At 40.7% G+C, this 21629-nt stretch overlaps 1 protein-coding gene across 1 annotated transcript in view; it reads left to right on the top strand.

Annotated features, from left to right (window-relative positions):
- The first annotated feature begins 280 nt into the window (after window positions 1-280).
- MIDEAS (mitotic deacetylase associated SANT domain protein) overlaps window positions 281-21629 on the top strand; it is a 133273-nt gene continuing 111924 nt past the window's right edge. Inside the window, exon 1 of the mRNA XM_043985417.1 lies at window positions 281-420. The gene's annotated coding sequence lies outside the window, so the exon portion shown is untranslated. The remainder of the gene's footprint in view (window positions 421-21629) is intronic.

Raw genomic sequence — 21629 nt, forward strand, 5'->3', positions numbered from 1 at the left:
ACCGAGCACGTAAGGTCCTGAGAGATACTATTTGGGACAAAGGGACAACCGTAAGGCTGCGGAGAGAAAATACAAATCTCCAGTTGTCCGGGTGTCCCTGATTGTGAAGCTCCGGGGGCTCGGGAGAGGGAGACGAGCGGCTCACTCACATCTGCAGTTTCGCCCGGAACAGGAGCAGCAGTTGCTGCTGCTGCTGCTGCTGCTGCTGCTGCTGCTGCTGCTGCTGCAGGGGGCGGCGGCAGGACGAGAAGCAGCAGGAGTTGTTGGGTTAAAGGGATCCAGACTGAGAGTCTCCCCTTGCACCACTAGGAAGTGACGACTTCGCCTGAGTCCCACAGAAAAGAAACAAAGTTTGTGTTTGTGAATTGTTTCCCTTCCCTCCACTCCTTTAAACCAGACGGGAGATTTTCACCCACCAAGGTGAGTACCCCAGAAGGGGAAGAGCCCCCCCCAGCCAGTCAAGCCCCATTGGGCTTCCTTCCCCCCCCCCCCCATGGAAGGGGATTCTTCTCTTCTTCCTTTTTTTTTTTTTTAATGGCTTTATGCACTCGGTTTCGCGGCAGAGTACGGGAGGGGGAGTGCGTTTTAGGGTTGTTTGCTGCGTTTGCCCGGCCGGACTGGAGTAGTTGGGGAAGGGGAAGGAAAACAATCGGCGGCTGCGCTTTTGCGGGGTGTTCGCTGCCGCTCGGAGAGCTCGTTCGGCCGGGCTCCTCTTCCCCAGCCTCTGCCGCTTCTGCCTGCACCCGCCGTGCACCAAATGACAGGCACAGCTGACTGCCTTGGCCCTGGGCTCCCTCCCCGCCGTCTAGCCGGCCGGCCGGGCTGCGGCCCCAGCCTGGGAGGAGGCTAGCGTGCCCGCCGTCCTCCCGCTTCGGCTAGCTCTCTCACTCCACCCGCTAGGCTAAGAGATCCCTCCCAAACCAGCCACCCGGCCAAGCGTCTGCGCCCTGGGTGATCAGGTTATGGGGGGGTGGCGGGGGGGGGGGGACAGCCAGCACAGAGTTCCGCAGTCCATTTTCCCGAGTTTCACTGAAGACCGAGAGAGAGAGAGAAAGAAAAGTTCGGTGTTTTCCAGAGAGCCCAGACTGTTTTGTTTACCCCTTAACTCCGAGGACGCTCCCCACCCCCACTCCCCTATCTTTCCTGTAAGGACATCTTCCTCTTCTTCGCTTCGTCTTAGGAAGAAAGTTAAAAGGAACTCCTTTTTATCCTCTGCCCCCCCCCTAAATTTACATGGCGCTTAAATGACTAAGATCAATCAAACTTTTCAGTTTGAATAAATACACAATCTGGCCTCCCCAAAACTCCCGTCACTACGAAACCTGAAAATGTTTAAATAAATTCACGATCGCTTCTCCACGACCCCCGCCCCCACCCCCACCTCCCCCGCCGCCCTCTTCCTACGGTTCTTCAGCGGACTGATTGCTAAGGACTATTGCTTTTGCAGTTTATCCAGCACGCCCACATACATATGTGAGTGTTTTATATATAAAACTCACAATTTTTTCCTTCTGATGGATTCTGGCATAGCATCGGTTTGTTGTTGTTGTTGTTGTTGTTGTTGCTTTATGAAGCTCTTGGGGCTGTGGAAGAGTGCTTGGGGATTTTCTTTGGGTGGGGGGGGGGTATCCTTGTAAAGTATCCTTCTAAAAATAACAGCTGAGAAATTTCTGACCCCGGCAAAGGAACCCGAGTGGAGTCCAGCTCCTGGCCCCCGGTGCAGAGGTTCCTTGCACGTAGAGTCAGACGGGGACTGGGAGATTGGGGGCGTGCACGACTGCGTCCCTTCTAGAAGGGAGGTCACTCAATGCAGAAATGTGGGGAGCAGTTGTCTCAAGGGCGAAATGTTGCAGCAGTTTCATGATGGCGGCGTGTAATTACTGTGGGATCTCAGACTCTGGCTTTGTTGGAATGGATGTTGATACACAGGAGCAAGGCTTTGGGGAGGGGGGAAGAGCGGCGGGAGAGAAAATGCAGATTTGCATTGCAAATACAAGAAAGATTCAGCCTCGGTTGTATTGCCAAGTTCCAGTTTGCCCCTTAACTTCCAGCAGGTGATTTATTTACTCGTCTCTCTGGCCCCCAACTTCCCACTCCCTAGACTACGTGCCAAACACCTGAGAAGTGAAGGAAGGAGGAGAGATTGAAGCAAACTACTGCCTTGCCTACCTGTTTAGGACTGGGATTTCTTGCCAAGAAAAAAAAAATGTCAGGGAAATATACCCTTATAAGTTCGCTTTGTAAAACTCGTGAAAAGGGAAGGTCCAAAAAGGATTCCAAAGCTGGCCCATCTTTTCTGTAGGAGGCCTTTCTGGATCCTCCGCCCCACCTCCAAATGCTAGTGACTCCCCATTTAGATTACTTTCGGTCTGCTTATATGTATCTAGTTATTTCTCATCTTATATTATCTTATATTTATCTAGTTATTTCGATAGTTTTCCATGTTAGAATATAGGCTTCTTGAGGGCAAGCTGTTTTTGTTTTGTTTTTAGTCTTACTTTGTATCCTTAGAATTTTAGCACAGTGCTTGGCATATAGTAAGTACTTTAATAATTGCTCGTTGTCTGACTGGCTGTACATTGCTTGACTGGGGACACACAGGGTGTGGCTGTGTTTCTGAGAGCTGGGTTAGAAATCAATGACAGCCAGTTAGACTTTGAGCCCCGGTCTTCCATGGTCAGCTACAAAAACTGATGTTGGGAACTGATTTCTTTATTGTGTTCTGGGCAGAAGGGGGGGAGGGAATGCCCACATGTGTCTAGAAGGAGGAGGAGGAATGTGTCATGAATGTAGCACCTTTTATTCAGAGGCCCTGTCAGAGCTTCATAAGTATTAACTGCCGCCTGTGCCAGGAAGGGACTTGGACCTTGGCATAGCTCACTTCTTTGATAAATTTGAGAATCCCACTAGATAGGAAGTGGGAGGGCCAAAGCTGGAAGTTTTCCTCAATTAAATCTTATACTACAGTATAAACAGTGTGTGTGTGTACATATGTATGTATACACATATAGGGATTTCTAAATATTTATATACATGCATATTACAGATATTCAGTATAACTACAGTTTTTTTTAAAGCAAAACAAAGTGGTGGTGAAGGAGAGGCATGGAAGGCAGAGACATCATTCTTGTGTTATTGTGAAGCTCATTCTCTGGTTACTGGGAGGCAGATGTTAATTGACACTCCTTTGCATGTTGCTTTACAAGTGTTCTTAAGCCTGCATCCCTTAGTTGTGAGGACTGTGACTTTTGTCTCTCAGGAATCCTCCCCACCCACCTCTGGCAACCAGTTCAGGCTTCTGGAGGTGTGTAACAACTGTTAACTGACTTGAAAGAGCTTCCTCTGGTGTGATCATGCTTCTTGTGGGCCTTCTTGTGGTCATACCTGGGAGGTCTTGTAAAACCTGGCTACATTTCTACATAATTTGCAGATAGATTTGGACAGAGAAAAACCCCATCTAGGAACATATATCTCCAGTGAGTGCAAAAATAATCAGTACTTAGTGTAAAACATCAGAAGCTATTTTTAGTGGAAAGAGAGGGCCTGGATCTGGAATCAGAAAGACCTGGGTTCATGTGACCATGGACAAGTGACTTAACTTCTCAGCCTGTTCCTTCCTCTCTAAAATGGGAATAATAATAATACCAGGAGTAGTCGAAAGTCGAAGTCGTCATAGTAGTAGTTTCACCTCCCAGAATTGTTGAGAATCTAGTATCTTTTTTTGGGGGGGGGGTGAGGCAATTGGGGTTAAGTGACTTGCCCAGGGTCACACAGCTAGTAAGTGTCAAGTGTCTGAGGTCAGATTTGAACTCAAGTCCTGTTGAACCCAGGGCCGGTGCTTTATCCACTGTGCCACCTAGCTGCCCTGAGAATCTAGTATCTTAAAAGCCCTGTGTAAATGATAGTTCTTATTTTTATTATCAGAAACAAGCTAGATTATAATTCTAGCCTTTGTCCACAGGATTGCCCTTTCTCGAATGTTCTTCCCTACTCCTTTATACCTTGCCTAAGTTTCAAGGTTTAGTTGAGTAGACAAGCACTATATTTTTCATGCCTAGGCATTGTGCTTAATAGTAGGTGTGAAATACCATGTTGACCCCAAAGGTCATGCATTATACATTTTAAGAGTCTAACCTAAGTAGACCAGATTTTTTTTGGGGGGGGGGTTCTAACTGGGATTTGATTAAGTGTGGCAAACCCCTTCGTATAGTAGAAAGTGGAGTCATTGGCTTTAGTGCCTGGCTCTAATTCTTACCACCTGTGGGATCCATGAGCACATTTTCCCCCCATAGAGTTGGTTGTAAAGATTTACCAGCATGCCACTGGCCTAGACTATTACTTCCTTTTCTGGAGATGGCTAGAAGAAGCTTATAATACTCAGCATTTTGGGAGGAGCTTGCAGGAGAAGATAACTGCCTAAATAATCATCCTGGAGTTTGGGGCCAGGAATGGCACAGAAGGGGAGGTGCTGATTGCCAAGGGCTAGAGGGAGAGAATTGGATCGATTGGTACGTCTGGGAGCCACCCAGCAGCTGGTGAGCAAACTTGAATGGTTCTAGTAATGTTAGCCTAACTCTGGTTGATAGTTCTCCATAATTCATGCTCTCTGCTTTGCCCCCCCCCCTTCTCCATTATACTAGAATCTGCACAGTAGTTGTACTCAGCATTGCTTAATACCGGAAACTTAATCCTTACTTCCTCTCCCAACTTACATAAAATGCTGATTTATTAGCAAGGCTTGCTGCTGAGTTCATGGGCCCAAGAACTACTTCATAGCATTTGCCTATTGGGAACCCATAAAAGCTGTGAATAAAAACTGAATATAGATTTTTTTTTAAAACCACTTACCTGTACTCTGGGATGTGGGAACATGCCACACATAGGGGCTCCTGGAGGTTGATTATGGAGTTTAATAATCTTAGAGATTACTCTAAAATGCTGCCCTCTGAGCCAGATGGAGCAGCCCTCCACCCCACCCCCGGGAGGGTGTAATGAGGAAGCTCCATGATGCCCTCTTGGCCCCACATCTGCATTTCCATCATCAGGTGGCCTCCTGACATACTGACTCCTGAAACCACAATCTTCTGTTTTGACATCACTGTTAGCTTCCTGAAAGAGAAGCTGAAACAGCCCCCCCCATTGATCCTGAATTCCTCCATATAACAGACCTTTGCAAATTTCCTGATACTGTGTGTGTATTGGTACTGGGTCCATCGACCTTCACTTCCTTCTTGAAAAGAACCCTTCCCCCATTTCTCACTGAAAAGCCCTTACTGAAGAAAATTAATGACTGCAACAACTACACAACAAACAAATATATAAAGAAGTAAATGGCCTAGTTTGTACAAGGCTTAAGAGGAAGTATAGAAGAAGTTTTAGAGTTAGAAAAACCTGGGTTCAAGTGCCAGCTGCTGACTGACTGTGTAACCCTAGGCAGGTCATTTAACTTTTCATTGCCCTTAGGCAACTCTGACTAGTTCCCTATCTACACTGGATGGGAGTAGTTTCCTTACTAGGGCTTTCTACGCCTTTCAAATCACAGTTAAAGACCAAAAAAACCGTAACAGATGCACAATGCAATGCACTAGGGAGTACATTAATAAGAAATGATACAGTTCCTACTCTCAAGAAAATCACCATCTGATAAGGAAGATGTCAAAGTAACACAAGTACCACACACAGTAGAATGTGAAACCGATAAGGGCGAAAGAGAGGTTCCGATGATGTATTTATTCCAAGAAAATTTAAGGAGACAGTGATTACTTTCAGCTGTGGATGAATGAGGTGGGGCTTGGGCCCTACTCTGGGCAGAGGCAGCATCTGAGCTGAGAGTCTTGAAAGAAAATATAGGATCACAATTTAGAGCTTTAGGGACACCTTAGAGGCCATTTGATTAAACTTCCTTCTTTCATGGATGAGGAAACTGAAGTCCAAATAGCTTAATTGGTCTGCCAAAGTTCCCACATGTTAGTAGGTGACAGCATTAGGATTTGAACCTCTCGGACTTTATATTCAATATTCTTTCTACTCTACTATAATGCCACTATAAGGAGTTCAACAAGTAGACTAGTAGTTCCTGGGGAATAGGAAAGACCTCATGTAGGAAATAATTCTTGATCTGGTCTTTGAAGGAAACTAGGGAGTGAATTCCAGACAAAGGACAGTCTGTGCAAAGGTGTGGAAATGAACAATGGAATAATAATAATAATAATAATAATAATAATAGCATTTACGTAGCACTTTAAGGTTTGCAAAGTGCTTAACAAATATTATATCATTTTAATTTTCATAAGACCCTTGGGAGATATGGGTTATTATTATTATTATTCCCATTATGCAGATGAAGAAACTGAGACAGATTAAGTGAAGTGATTTGAATTTAGGCCTTCCTGACTCCTGATCCAGCTCTATCCACTGGATCACTTAGCTGCCTGTCATTCGGGAGGAATAGCAACAAAGTCAGTTTAACTGAACCATAGAGTTTGAGAAGAGTACAGTTCTCCCTTCCTCATCATGGTTTTGATATATTGGAGGGTCAGCATAAGATATTAAATGGGAATTTGGGGGAGTTTTGCAGACACTTCAGATGACATACAAAGGTCAGCAGATGATATAGAAAAAGTTTAGAAACTCAGAAATACATAAAATATGTGTATGGTATTCTATGATATCAATAATATTTTTCTCTTTTAATAATTTCATAATGCAGACTTCTCTGGTACAAAGTGGGGGGCAAAATTGTGTTTCTTTTTTTTGCGAGGAGCAAAGCAGGTTAAGTGACTTGCCCAGGGTCACACAGCTAGTAAGTGTCAAGTGTCTGAGGCCGGATTTGAACTCAGGTCCTCCTGAATCCAGGGCCAGTGCTTTATCCACTGTACCACCTAGCTGCCCAACCCCACAGACTATTAAGACATTTGAGAGACTGAATCTAAGGCCTTCCACAAAGTGACCCCTACTTAGCTTTCCATCAATGTCTCCCATTATTCTCCTTGTCAGTGGATGGGACTTTGTGTTGCAGTCAAAATATTTTCCCCATTGTTTTGTTAGAACATCATGCAGCCATGCACATTCTTCCTTTCTACCTCAGTGCTCTATGCTCACAGCCTTCCCCTTGCCTGGACTTCTTCCCGGACTTGTTTACTAGTCCTTCAAGCTCTAACTCAAACTTCTTCCCTGAAGTTTTCCCCAATTACCCTAGCTCATGAAACCCACTCCTCTGAACTCTAGTAGCTAGAGGTATGCTGGAAAAAGTTTAGCAACCAGCTCTCAGGAGAAAAAAAATGTGCACACAACACACTTTTAAATTTAATCTTCATTTAAAATTTTTTCTCCATCACTTTGGTGTTTAGACAGTCGACAGAACAATAAAGCAAGCCTCATTTTGTAGCATTTGCAGATTTCTGAAATGTAAATGCTCACCTTGAAAATATAACAAATGGCTATTAGGAGTCATAAGAGCTGACCCCAGGATACCCCTGCCCAAAGTTGTTGTTCCTTCATTCTGGAAGAGGACCATGACATTGGGGAGGTGTGACTTGCAGTAAATTGGATTTAAGTGAGGCAGGGCTGTGCAAAGTTATCAGCTTTACTCTCTCTTCCAGAGCCATCTGGGTCCAGTGGAAAGATATATATCAGAATGACTGGAGATGGCCGTGGATATTTAAGGCAATTGTGGTTAAGTGATTTGGCCAGGGTCACACAGCTAGTAAGTATCCAGTGTCTGAGGCCAAATTTGAACTCAGGTCCTCCTGACTCTAGGACCATTTCTCTTTCAACTGAGCCACATAGTTGCCCCCTCCTTATAGTACAGAATATAGAATACTAGGCCTAGGAGGCCTAATCTTGGAGGTCATCTAGTCCAATTCCTGGGAAGGAAGAAATTTTTATTAATGGCTTGGACTAAATCATAGATGACATGCTTATAAAATTTACAGATGGCTGTAAACTGGAAGGAATAACTAACACACTGGATGAGTCAGCATCTGAAAAGCTCTTGATAAGAAAGCATTGGACTGAATTAAATAAGATTCATTTCAGTAGGGACAAATGTAAAGTCTTATACAGTTATCCCTTCCATATGGGGGACAGGTTTAGGGACGGGGAGACCTCACAATCTGGAAGATCTCTCTAAAATATTTTGGCCCTCCCTTTGTACCAGAGAAGAAGTCTGAATTTGCCAAGAGTGAGGTTGACCTCGCACAACCCTTCCTCATTTAAATTCAATTCAAGGCAAGTTATGACATCACCCTGATGTCATGTCCTCTTCCAGAACGAAGGACAAACAACAATATTTTTAACATCCCCAGATTCTAGCACAGCCCTTTTCTCATAGAGGCTGGTGGGGCAGAGGGTAGTGTGCTAGGCCTAGAGTCAGGAAAACCTGAGTTCAATTCTGGCCTCAAACACTTAGTTGCATGACCCTTGGCAAATCACTTAACCTCTGTCTGCCTCAAGTTCCCCAATTGTAAAATTGAGATAATAATGGCACCTATCTCCAAGTGTTGTTGTGAGGGTCAAATGAGATGGTATTTGTAAAAAGCTCTTAGCACTGTGTCTGGCACATAATAGGAGGATATAATATAAATGCTTATTCCCTCCCCCCTCAATAAAAGTCTGAGTCTTATGGTGGAGAAAGTGTCAGCAAATATCAGTTATGCTATGTGTCAGGCAAAGGGGGTGTTAGGAAGAGAAGACAAATTCTTCTGTCTTTCTCCTTCCCTCCCCTCCACCCCCCTCCACCCTAAGCCAGAAGCCTCACTTCACTATATAATTATGGTATCTTTGAAAATAAAAAGCATCAGGTCACATTTGAGGAGATCCTCTCCGAGGTAAACACTACCATCAAATCTGCCCCCAGGAATTCAATGGCCACCACCTGGCCCAAATGTTGTCAATTACAGCCTCCATTTGCAAGCTAGATTCCTTTCTGATTGCAAACTTTCCCTGGGTTTACATAAACAGATCTGGAGTTAACACAGTGAATTCTTCTTGAAAAGTTGTGTGTAAACTGAATTTTTGTAACTCAAAGCACATCTTAAATCCACAAAGAGAGTTTACTATTTCTCCACCCAGTGTCCTTTCTCCTTTCATGCTGTCTTAATTATTTTTCTCTTTTTTCCTTTTTTTTTGTTCATGCTGTCTTAATTATAACTAATGAGACTAAGTCATCAAAAACTATTTTTATCTGTTTTGTGAATCCTGATTTTCATGTATCTGGTTAACATAAAGTGAGACACACCTATCTGCTCTTTAAAGATTTTTAAAAACCCTACAGCTTTTGGGGGCAGCTAGGTGGCACAGTGGATAAAGCACTGGCCTTGGATTTAAAAGGACCTGAGTTCAAATCCAGTCTCAGACACTTGACACTTACTAGCTGTGTGACCCTGGGCAAGTCACTTAACCCTCATTGCCCTGCAAAAAAAACCAACAACAAACCAAAACAAAACCTACAGCTTTGCCCCATAATAACATGGGTTATGCATTTTGTTAGAGTTAAAGCACTGACATTTGATTGTATTATTAATTACTTTAGTGTTGTTGATTTCCAAGACTCCTAGCCAATGTCACATAGTTAACAATATTTATTGAGTGATCACTATCTTCAGAACACTGTACTGGGCAATATGTCAGAGACCCAAGACAGAGGTCCTGGACTAAAAGTTCTTTCACTCTGATGAGGGAGCCAGGATAAACATGTGTGAAAAGCACACTTGAACAGTTATAAAATAATATTTAACTACCAATTATTAGAAAACTATTTACTTCAGAGCTGAGCTCTGATCCAACATTCATTCACTCATTTGTTCATTCAATGAATTCAATTCAGTTCACCCAGCTTTTTACATTAAAAAAAAAAAGAATTATTGAGATCTTTTGATTCTTCTTCTTGTTGTTCAGTCATGGCTGACTCTTCATGATCCCATCTGGGGTTTTCGGGGCAGGGATACTGGAGTGGTTTGGCATTTCCTTCTCCCGCTCATTTTACAGATGCAGAAACTGAGACAAACAAAGAGACAAACTGAAACTTGCCCAGGGTCACACATCTAGGAAGTGTCTGAGGTCAGATTTGAACTCAGGAAGATGAGTCTCCATGACTCCAGGCCTGGTACTCTATCCTCTGCATCATCTAGCTGCCCATTTCTTTTGATTATACACTATGTTAATTTCTGGATATGTTCTTCTGAACTCTCTTGATTATCCAGATATCCCTGTAACGAAAAATAAGAAAGAAAAAGAAAAGATGAGGGGGTGCAGGGATAGATACATGGGTATGGAGGTAGTAAGGTGGTGCCTAGGGAAGCAAGTTCCGCAAAACTAACCAACACATTAACTAAGTCTGACAGTATATGTATGCACTGTTCCATACTCATAGCCCTTCACCTCTGCAAAGAAGGAAAAGAGATACCTTTGTTTATCTCTTCCCTGGGACCAAGCTTGGTAGTTATATTTGTATAACCTTCAGTTTTGTTACAGATTCTTTCCTTTTACAGTTCTTTCCATTTATACTTACTCAACAATCAAAAATGCCTACTATGTTTCAGACATTGGGCTATGTGATCAGTGTCCAAAAACAAATACCAGTAACAGTATTTGCTCTTAAAAGTGTTTATGTTCTACACAGTACTTGTGTAACACTGTATTGGGTGCTTGAAGATACAGAGAACTGGGACATGATTTCTCTCTGAAAGGAGCATTCAAATCTATTTGCAAAGACTAGACATGCCTGGAAAGTTATATAACAATACAAGATAAGAGAGTCAGTGAGGTGAATGGAAAGAGTAGGGGCTTCGGAATGAGAGGTCCTTGGTTCAAATCCCACTGCTGTACCTTACTACTTGTACACTCATTAACTACTTACTTTACATTTCTGGGCATATTTCCCCATCCATCAAATGAGAAGACTGCACTAGATGGCATCTAAAGTCCTTTCCAGCTTTATGGTCCAATGTTGCAACAAGGTATGTTGTTTAATGGCATATGATTAGCCCCAGAGTGCTCTGAGGTCACAGTAACAGCATGTGCAACAGTCAATCAATAAGCATTTATTAAGTGCTTACTATATTGTTTCTCTTTTGTTTTTTTACCTAAGGGTTATTTTTTGATTTGCATTTTTTTGGGGAGTGGGACAATGAGGGTTAAGTGACTTGCCTAGTGTCCCACAGCTAGTAAGTGTCAAGTGTCTGAGGCTGGATTTGAACTCTGGTGGTGCTCCATCCACTGTGTCACCTAGCTGCCCCCCCCCCTTTTGTTTTTTGAAGAGGGCCAATGACATAAGAGATGATGTCTTGTCTTGACTTGCTTGTTTATTGGATTTAAATGAGGCAGAGTTGTGCAAAGTCATCAGCTTCATTCTCTCTTCTGGAGTCATTGAAGTCCAGTGGCAAGACAGAAGTCAGGACAACTGGTGATGGCCCAGGATGTGGGGGATGATATTGGAACCTTTGATGCTTGAGCAAGTTAGGAGCACTCCACAGCACCTGCTTCAGCTGCCTTTATGACCATCGGAACGCATTGTTCTCATCCGCCCATTCGCACCAGAGAAATATCTGCTTATCATACTTTGTGCCAGGCATAGGGCTAGGTACAAGGGATACAAATATAATAAATGAAACAATATCTGCTTGAAAGGACCTTATTTTCTAATGGGGAGACAAGGAAATTTATAAGTATATAGAAACACAAGGAAAATAAACAAAAACACACAAAGTTGTTATATACAATATAGTTTGAGAGGGAGCACACTCAGTTGAAGAGTCATGAAAAACTCCAAGTAGAAGGTTCCAGGTATAGGGGAATGGCCTTTGCAAAGGCTAGGAGGTGGGAGATGGAGAGCCATATGTGAGGAACAAAAAGGTGGCCAATTTGGTTGGATCACAGCATCTGGAAGGGAGAATGGAGGATAATGATACTGGAAACAGGTTGTGGCTAGATCATGAAGGGTATTCAAGACTAAACAGAAGAGGTTAGATTTGATAAGGGAGCCACTGTATTTTATTGAGTAGGAGAGTGACTGTCAAATGTTCACTTAGTTATCTCAAGGGTGAAAGGAGAGGGAGGAAAAAAGGCGGGGAAAGAGATTTACAATAATAATTTTATTATATATTTAAAAGGAATTGTGAGTTATATATAATAGATTTGCAGCTTCAATTTTTAAAAAAATTGTATACTATTATAGAAATGCTTGTTTTATTCCCTAAATCAAAAAGAATAAATTTTTTAATAAGAAAATAATTTTGCTAGTAGTAGGATGATGGACTGAAGTGAGGCTTGGGTTAATCTATTATGGCTTCCTGAAAGAGATGAACTTTTAGAAGAAACCCAGTTTCTTTCAGGATTGCATTTAAGATCACTATGCTCATGGTGGTTGGAGGAGAGGGAAGCAGGGAAGTAGAAGGGAGAATCAGGGGGTGGTAGCACCTTCTCTCTTTTTTTAAATAAACATTTTTATTTAAAGTTTTGAGTTCCAAATTGTATCTCTCCTTCCCTCCCTCCTTGAGGCAGTAAGCAATCAGATATAGATTATACAGTACAATTATGTAAAACATTACCATATTAGTCATTTTGTATAAGAAGACATGAATAAAAGAAACAAAAAGAAAGAAAGTGAAAAATAGCATGCTCCAGTCAGTGTTCAATTAATATCAGTTCTTTCATTGGAGGTGGACAGTATGCTTCATCATTAGTCCTTTGGGATTGTCTTGGATCATTGTATTGCTGAGAATAGTTTAGTCATTCACAGTTCTTCATCCAACAATATTGTTGTTACTGTAGCACCTTCTTTTTAAGAAGCAATATCATCTAGTGGAAGGAGTGTTGGTTTTGAAGTCAGAAAACTTGCCTTAAGTTCCTGGCTGTAATACTTCCTACAGATTTCTGACTCAGTTTTTTCATCTCTAAAATGGGAATGATATTTACACTACTTCCATAATAGGGTTACTTGGAAGAAAGCACTTGTAAATTCTAATGTAATATGAGTTATTAAAATTCCTTTTCCAGAGTCTCTGATCTTCTTTTGGGGGAGGTGGAAAGAAAGATACAGGATTCCTGCCCCCCACCCAGTGCACCAAGAAATCCAGTCTAGTATTGTAGACAAAAAATACCAGCTAAATGGGAAAATAGAAATCGTTTAAGAGAATAATGACTTTGGTTCCAGATTATTCTTTATTTCTGAGTTCCCTCCAAATTAGAGAAAGCCAACATTTTATATAGATATATATGTGGAACCATACAGTGTGACTTCCATTTAGCAGTTTTTTCTGTGGACTTGGATAGCATTTTCCTTCATAAGTCTTTTGTAGTTGATTTGAATAATCATATTACTCAAAATAGCTTAGTCATGCACAGTTACTCTTCAAACAATATTGCTATTACTATATATAATGTTCTCTCGGTTCTGCTCATTTCACTGCATTATTTCATGCAAGTCTTTCCATGTTTTTCTAAAATAAACCTGTTCATCATTTTATAGCACAGTAGTATTACAGGTTTCAGTTTATTCTATAATGTTTAGACCTTATTATGAAATACAATAGAGATTATTGGTTTTATATTATATATATAATTTTATTGATGTCTAATTTTATATGTATATATATATATTTATTTATATTTATATCCAGTTCCCCTACCCAGCAAACCATTCCTTCTAACAAAATTTTTTTTTTTAAGAAAAAGAGCAGTTTGGTGGAAACTAACCAACATATCAACTCTTTGATATTATATTCAGTATTCAATACTCGTGATCTGAACCCCTGCAAGGAGGGATGGAAGTAAGGGGCTTTTTCTTGACTTTCTGTAGGATCAACTTTTGTTATTATAGATTTTAGAGATGGAAGAGACCATAGAGGGGTCCAGGTCCTCTCATTTTATACTAAGGATAATTGAGGACCCAAAGAGGTTTAAGCAACACCCAAGGTCACACAGATAGAAAGTGGCAGAGCTGAGATTTTGAACCAAGATCCGCTGAGGACAAATCCAACTCTCTTTCCACTGCACAGTACCCTATTTGAATTGTACTTCGGATATTTTCTAGCTGTGTGTGGACAAATTCATTTATTCACTTTCTCTGAGCTTCAGTGTCCCTGCCTATAAAATGGATAATGATACACATATTATCTAATCTCACAGGATTGTTGTGAAGATCAAATGAGAGACTCTAGGTTAAACCTGTTTTAAGCCTTAGGGTGCTCTGTTGGTGCCAGCTGTTGTCATTCTTATGCTTCTATTTCTCTTCTGGAGAGCAAAAGGGGAGGATTTGGGACATGTATAGAAACTGGTTTAGGGTGATAGATTCAGGTTTTGTTTTCTGGGAAAGCACAGTCCTCCTCTCTTCCTTTAGCCCTCCCTATAAAAGTTCTTTTCACACTTCCAGTGTGTATGATGACAAGAGTGGACATCTCTGAAGCTTTCCAGGATATCAGTTCTAGAGTTCTCCAGGTTTGCAGTGGTTGGGTTGGGATATCCTGTCTGACATCTTTTCTGATAGCTAAGAGTGACTTGTCTGGGGTCTATGCCAAGGTCATAGTGCCTTGGGTCTTTGAGTCAAAAAGTTGCCTTAGCTTGCCATTGAAGTTTCAGTGATGACATCCTGAGCCAAAAAAAAAAAATTAGACTCACCTTCAATAGACTTTATTTTCATTTTATTTTCGATTCCAGATATCTCCTTCCCTTCCCCCCTCCCCCACCCACTTAGAAAGTCAGAAAAACAAAACCCATTACAAATAGGTGTAGCCATGCAGAACAAATTCCCAAATCAGCCTAGTCCCCACACATCCCCCCCCCAAAAAAAGAAAAGAAAGGTAAGGGAGGGAGGGAGGGAAGGAAGGATAAACAAAGGAAGGAAAGGAAAGGAAAGGAAGGAAGGAAGGAAGGAAGGAAGGAAGGAAGGAAGGAAGGAAGGAAGGAAGGAAGGAAGGAAGGAAGGAAGGAAGGGAAAATTTATTTTAATCTACACTCTAAGTCCATTAGCTCTCTATCCAAAAAGCATATTTCATCATGAGTACTTTGGAAGTGTGGTTGGTCACTGTCAGAGATACTAAGTCTTTTGAAGTTGATTATCTTTAGATGATTGCTGTATAAATTATTATCATTTCCGTTTCTGAATATGAAAGTCTTCTCAGTTTTTTCTGATTGTTTTCATTTTAAAAGATTTGTTACCATTAACAAAAATAAATGTTAAAATAAATGAAAAATTTAAAGTTCCATATATATAAATCATAAACTCCAAAGTATTTACAATGTGTTTTTTAAATTGTGTGTATTATTTCTAACAAAATAATGACAAATATCTGTTTTTCTTCTACTCTTCCTACTTCTCTCTTTTTTTTCTTCTGTACATTTTCCCTTTGAAAATTCCTTTATTCTTCAGTGTACTTTATCCCCCCTGAACATCAAGAGAGATAATTTCCTTCTGCTTTCATGCATTTATTTATTTTGCCAGGCAGCCCATTGTACTTTTACTTTTATTTTTAAATGAAAGTTTTGAGTTCCAAATTTTGTCGCTCCTTCCTTCCCTTCCCCCCTCCCTGAGGTGGTGAGCAATCAGATATGGTTATATATGTACAATTATGTAAAACATTAACATATTACTCATTTTGTATAAGAATACTTGGATAAAAGAAAAAAATGAAAGAAAGTGAAAACTAGCATGCTTCAGTCTGTGTTCAATCAAGCTCAGTTCTTTCTTTGGAGGTGAATAGTATGCTTCCTCATTAGTCATTTGGAATTGTCTTGGATCACTGTATTGCTGAGAATATTGTAGTCATTCACAGTTCTTCATTGAACAATATTGCTGTCTCTTTGCACAATGCTCTCCTGGTTCTGCTCATTTCACTACACATCAGTTCATACAAGTCTTTCTAGGCCTTTTCCAGTGTACTTTACAAAGAAAATGCTGTCCAAAATATATTTGAATCATTGAATGGTAATAGCTATTAGTAACCTTAGGGATGATATGGACCAACGCCATATTAGGCTGTAGTCTTTTTTTTTTTTTTTAATCTTTGCATCCCTTCCCTATTTGTGGGGAGGAGTGGTCCTGGACATATGCTTGCATTATTGTAGGAAACTCCTGTTGTAAAAACTCCCTCCAATGATTCTGATTGGTACCTAGTGAGTAAGACACCAAGAGATTAAGTGACTTACCACATGGACACAAAGCTAGTATCCTTTGCTAGGATTTTTTTTTTTTTGGTGAGGCAATTGGGGTTAAGTGACTTGCCTAAGGTCACACAGCTAGTAAGTGTCAAGTGTCTGAGGTCGGATTTGAACTCAGGTACTCCTGAATCCAGGGCTGGTGCTTTATCCACTGTGCCATCTAGCTGCCCCTAGGATTTTTATGTTAAAAAGTCCAGACTCAAAAGGCCCACTGTGTCATAGTGGAGAGTAGGGTACTCCAAGGTTGGCTTACTCTCCACTGTGATACTCTTGCTTTTTATATGTTGTTGTTGAGTCATGTCTGACTCTTTGTGACCCCATTTGGGGTTTTCTTGGCAGAAATACTGGGGTGATTTGCCACTCCCTTCTCTAGCTCATTTGAGAGATTAGGAAACCCAAACAGTGTTAAGTGACTTACCCAGGGTCACACAACTAAACTAGTATCCACTATACCACCTACTTGACTTTTATATAGTAGGCACTTAGAAATAGTTGAATTGAACCCAGCATAATATACAGATGGGGAGACTGAGACCCCAGAAAGTGGTGTGCTTGATGTTCACATAGCTGGTTACTAGCAGAGACAAAATTAGAATGAAGTTGTCCTGGCTATAACCACATCTCATTCTTCTTTGTTCTTTAGCCACAGTGAAGACTGTAGGTCTGTTTCTTGATACGTTTGCTACTCACAGTGGAAGCCAGAGATGAGTTTCTACTGAATCAGATGTGCTTATCTCTCCTGGCTCATCTTTATTCTTTTTGCATGAGGCCTCTTTGAGGCTTTAGGGTTGGGTGCTTTACAACCTTTGGCTAAAGGTTAGCTACTTGGTGCCTGGTTCCCAGGGCAGGACCATCTCTGGTATGTAGATGTCAGTGAGATCTGGGGCAGTGCTCACCTACCTGCTCCTCCACAGCTCTGAGATGCAGTATAAGCAACATAAACAAGTCAATTTGACTTACATGAATTAAGTGCATGGCTTTTTGTTGTTCAATTGTGTCTGACCCTTTGTGACCCCATTTGGGATTTTCTTGGCAAAGCTACTAGAATGGTTTGCCATTTCCTCCTCTAATGGGTCCATTTTGTCAGACAATCAGAAGTTAAGTGACTTGTCCAGGGTCGCCTAGTTAGGAAGTGTCTGAAGCTGGATTTGAACTCAGGTCTTCCTGACTCCAGGCCCAGTGTTCTCTATCCACTGAGCTATCAACTGCCTTCATTTTGGGGTTTTCTTGGAAAATACACTAGAATGGTTTGCCATTTCCTTCTCTAGCTCTTTTTACAGATGAGGAAACTGAGGCATATAGGGTTAAGTGACTTGTCCAGGCTCACACACACAGAGGAAGTGTCTGAGGCCAGATTCGAACTCAGGAAGATGAGTCTTCCATAGCTGCCATAGTGCATGAATAAGCCAGGATTAAACTCAGGCCCAAATCTCTTTAAAACCACTATAAATAGCAGATTACCTATGTAGGTCCTTCTATACATATTTTTTTTCAGTTTTTTTAAAAAAAGTTTAATGTATTTTTTATTTTATTTAAAATTTTTTCCAATTACATGTAAAGATAGTTTTCAACATTCATTTTTGTAAGATTTTGAGTTCTAAATTTTTCTTCCACCCTTCCTTCCCTCTCCTCTCCTGAAGCCAGCAAGCAATCTGATAGAGGTTATACATTACAGTCATGTTAAACATATTTCCACATTAGTCATATTGTAAGAGAAGAATCAGAACAAAAGGAAAAATACAAGAAAGAATAAACACCAACAATAACATAAAAGCAAAAACAAAAGTGAAAATTGTATGTTTCAATCTGCATTCAGACTACATAGTTCTTTTTTTCTGGATGTGGAGAGCATTTTCCATCACGAGTCTTTTGGCACTGTCTTGGGTTATTGTATTGCTGAGAAGAGCTAAGTCTATCACAGTTGATCATTGTACAATGTTGCTGTTACTGTCTACAGTGCTCTCCTGGTCCTGCTCACTTCACTCAGCATCAGTCCACTTAAGTCTTTCCGGGTTTTCCTGAAAGCTGCCTGCTCTTCATTTCTTACAACACAGTAGTATTCCACTACATTCATATACCACAATTTGTTCAGCCATTCCCCAGTTGATGGGCATCCCCTCAATTTCCAATTCTTTGCCACCACAAAAAGAGCAGCTATATTTTTGTACATGTGGGTCCTTTTCCCTTTTTTATGATCTCTTTGGGATATAGATCTAGTACTGGAATAAATCACTTATTCTTTTTGAGCCTCAGTTTCTTCAACTGTCAGATGAGGGGGCTGGCACTGTAATCAAAGAAAAATAGCAAGGAAAAGATAAAAATCAACACTGAAGGGGCTGCAGGGAAATGGGTACATTGTTGGGATTGCAGACTGTTGTAAATATTCTGGACTGTAACCTGGTAATGTGTAATAAGCATCACAAAACTAATCATGCCCTTTTATATAGCTATTCCTTTGCTAAGATTTTATTCTAAAAATATCCTAAAAATGAAAAAAACAATCTTACAAAAAAGTAAGCTTACTTTTAATAGCAAAAATTAGAAATAACTAATATTCAGTGATCAGAGATTAAATCTATTATAATATAATAATGGAATAAAATATGGTGGTACCATAAAAATGTGATGTATTCAAGGAATAGTGAGAAGTGAATCAATTAATCAACAAGCAATTATTAAGCACTTACTATGTGCTAGGGATATAAAGAAAAAATGAAATGGTCCCTATCCTCAGGAGTTCTTATTCTATGGGATAGAAAGAAAGAACATATTTAGAAATAAGTATATAAAATAAATAACAAGGTAATTTGTGGAGGTGGAAAGTAGGGATGGAATGCATTCCAGGAATGGCAGATAGACTGTGAAAAGGCATAGAGATGAAAAAAATGGTATATGAAATGATATTTCAAGATCAGCAGTGCCAGAATACACTTTAGTATTTTCTGTTTTGTTTCCCCCTCCTCTTCTGCAAAGCCTAGAGCATACTCCAGGGCTAGATTGAGCTTACCTGAAAGCTGGAGACGAAACTATTGCTGGTTTATCTGTGTCTTCTTCAGAATAAGACCAGGAAAGTTTTTTTCCTCAACAGAACAGCTGGTTTGGTTGAGTGGCTGACTGATGGATTTTCTGGGCTGGACTAAATGTAATAATACTTCAAAGACTAGCCCAGGGGGCAGCTAGGTAGTGCAACGGATAAAGCATCGGCCCTGGATTCAGGAGGACCTGAGTTCAAATCCAGCCTCAGACACTTGCTAGCTGTGTGACCCTGGGCAAGTCACTTAACCCTCATTGCCCTGCCCCTCCCCCCCAAATGTCTTTTTTCTTTCTAGTTTTTGTGGTGGTGTGGTGGTGGGCTTTTTGTTTGTTTTTTGGGGGGTGGTTGTGAGGCAATGAGAGTTAAGTGACTTGCCCAGGGTCACACAGCTAGTAAGTGTCAAGTGTCTGAGGCCAGATTTGAACTCAGGTCCTCCTGAATCCAGGGCAGGTCCTCTATCCACTGCACCACCTCGCTGCCCCATTTGTTGTTGTTGTTGTTGTTTTAAAGGCAATCAAGGTTAAGTGTAAGTGTCTGAAGCTGGATTTGAACTAGCCCTGATTCCAGGCCTAGTGCTCTAGCCACTGTACCACCTAGCTGCCTCTTTAATTTTACTTTTCAGTTTCAAATTCTCTCCTTTCACCCCTCCTCCACTCATTGAGAAGGCAGAAAATATGATGTCCATTATACACATGAAGTCATGCAAAACATATTAGTGCAGACATTCAAATGGCTGTGCAGGTCAAAATTCTGAACTCAAGTGATCCACCAACCTCAACCTTCCCTGGAGCAAGGATTATAGGCATGTACTACTACCATACCTAGTTTTTCTGTGTATTTTTAAAGTTCTTCATTGACAATCCTTTCTTTTCTTTTTGTTTTTGGTATCGCCGTCACCCTGCCTATAAGAATCCCCCTGCAATTAAAGCCTTCCCTTGAAACAAATATGTATAGTCAAGCAAAACACATGTGCTCACTGACCATGTCCAAAAATGTTTATCTAATTCTGTATGCCTTATCTTTCACCCCTCTGCCAAGAGATGGGAAGAATGAATCATCATGTCATCTGGAGTTGTGGGTGTTTGCCTCCATCAGAGTTCTTAAGTCTTTCAGAGTTGTTTTTTTGTTTGGGGTGTGTGTGTGTGTGTGTGTGTGTGTGTGTGTGTGTGTGTGTGTGTGTGTGTGTGTGTGTGGCAATTGGGGTTAAGTATCTAAGGCTGGATTTGAACTCAGGTCCTCCTGACTCTAGGGCCAGTGCTCTATCCACTATGCCATCTAGCTGCCCCGAGAGTTGTTTTCCTTTACAGCGTTGTAATCAGTATTGGGGGAAAATGCTATTAAAAAACAACAACATTGAAACCATTGTATTGTATTGAAAATCAGTTATCATTTGGTTTTATTGGTTCTGCTTATTTCATTCTGCATCAGTTAATATGGGTCTTCCCAAGTATCTCTGAATCCATCTCTTTCATCATTTCTTACAGCCCAGTAATATTTTATTACATCCATAGACCATAGTTTAATCAACTATTTCCCAGTTGATGGGTACCCATTGTGTTTCCACTTCTTTGTATTACAAAAAGTTCTGCTATAAATAATTTGTACATATGATTTATTTTCTCTCTATGATCTCTTTAGAGTACATGCTTATCTTATGGCTGAGTCAAAAGATGTTCATAGCTTATGAATTTGAGGAGTATAGTTTCAAATTGCATAGCTTTACTTTTCCAAGCCTCCAAAAACCAGTCTAGATGAACTTTCCTTTCTTGGACCTCCTACCACATCCCCATAGCATTTGTGCTTATGTACACAACTTGTTTTCGTTCTTATTCTAAATACTTGTATATATGTCACACACACGCACACAGGTCCTCCTGAATCCATGGCCGGTGCTCTATCCACTGCACCACCTAGCTGCCCCTTGATTTTTTTAAAACTTATTTTTATTTTTAGAATTTCAGTTCCAATTTCTTTCTCCCACCCCCACTGCCCCATTCACTGGAAAGAAAAGAAATACAACACTCATTATACATATGAAGTCATGCAAAACATATTTCTCCATTAGCAATGTAAAAAAAATCAAGGAAATAAGATATACTTTGACCTGCACTCTGAGACTCTTCATTATCTGGAGGTGGATAGTATTTTATATGATGAGTCCTTTGTAGTGGTGATGGATCGCTCTATTTATCAGAATTATCTAGTCTTTCACAGTTGATTATCTTTACTCTAGTAGATTGTTCTCCTGGTTCTACTCACTTCACTTTGCATCAGTTCACATGTCTTCCCAGGTTTTCTGAAATCCTCCCCTTCATTATTTTTACAGCACAATAGCCTTCCATCACAATCATATACCATAACTTATTCAGCCATTCCCCAGTTGATAGGCATCCTCTCAGTTTCTAACTCTCTGTCATCAAAGAAAGAGGTGCTATAAATA

The sequence above is a fragment of the Dromiciops gliroides genome, chromosome 2 (genome assembly GCF_019393635.1).
Source record: "Dromiciops gliroides isolate mDroGli1 chromosome 2, mDroGli1.pri, whole genome shotgun sequence".
Taxonomy (NCBI): domain Eukaryota; kingdom Metazoa; phylum Chordata; class Mammalia; order Microbiotheria; family Microbiotheriidae; genus Dromiciops; species Dromiciops gliroides.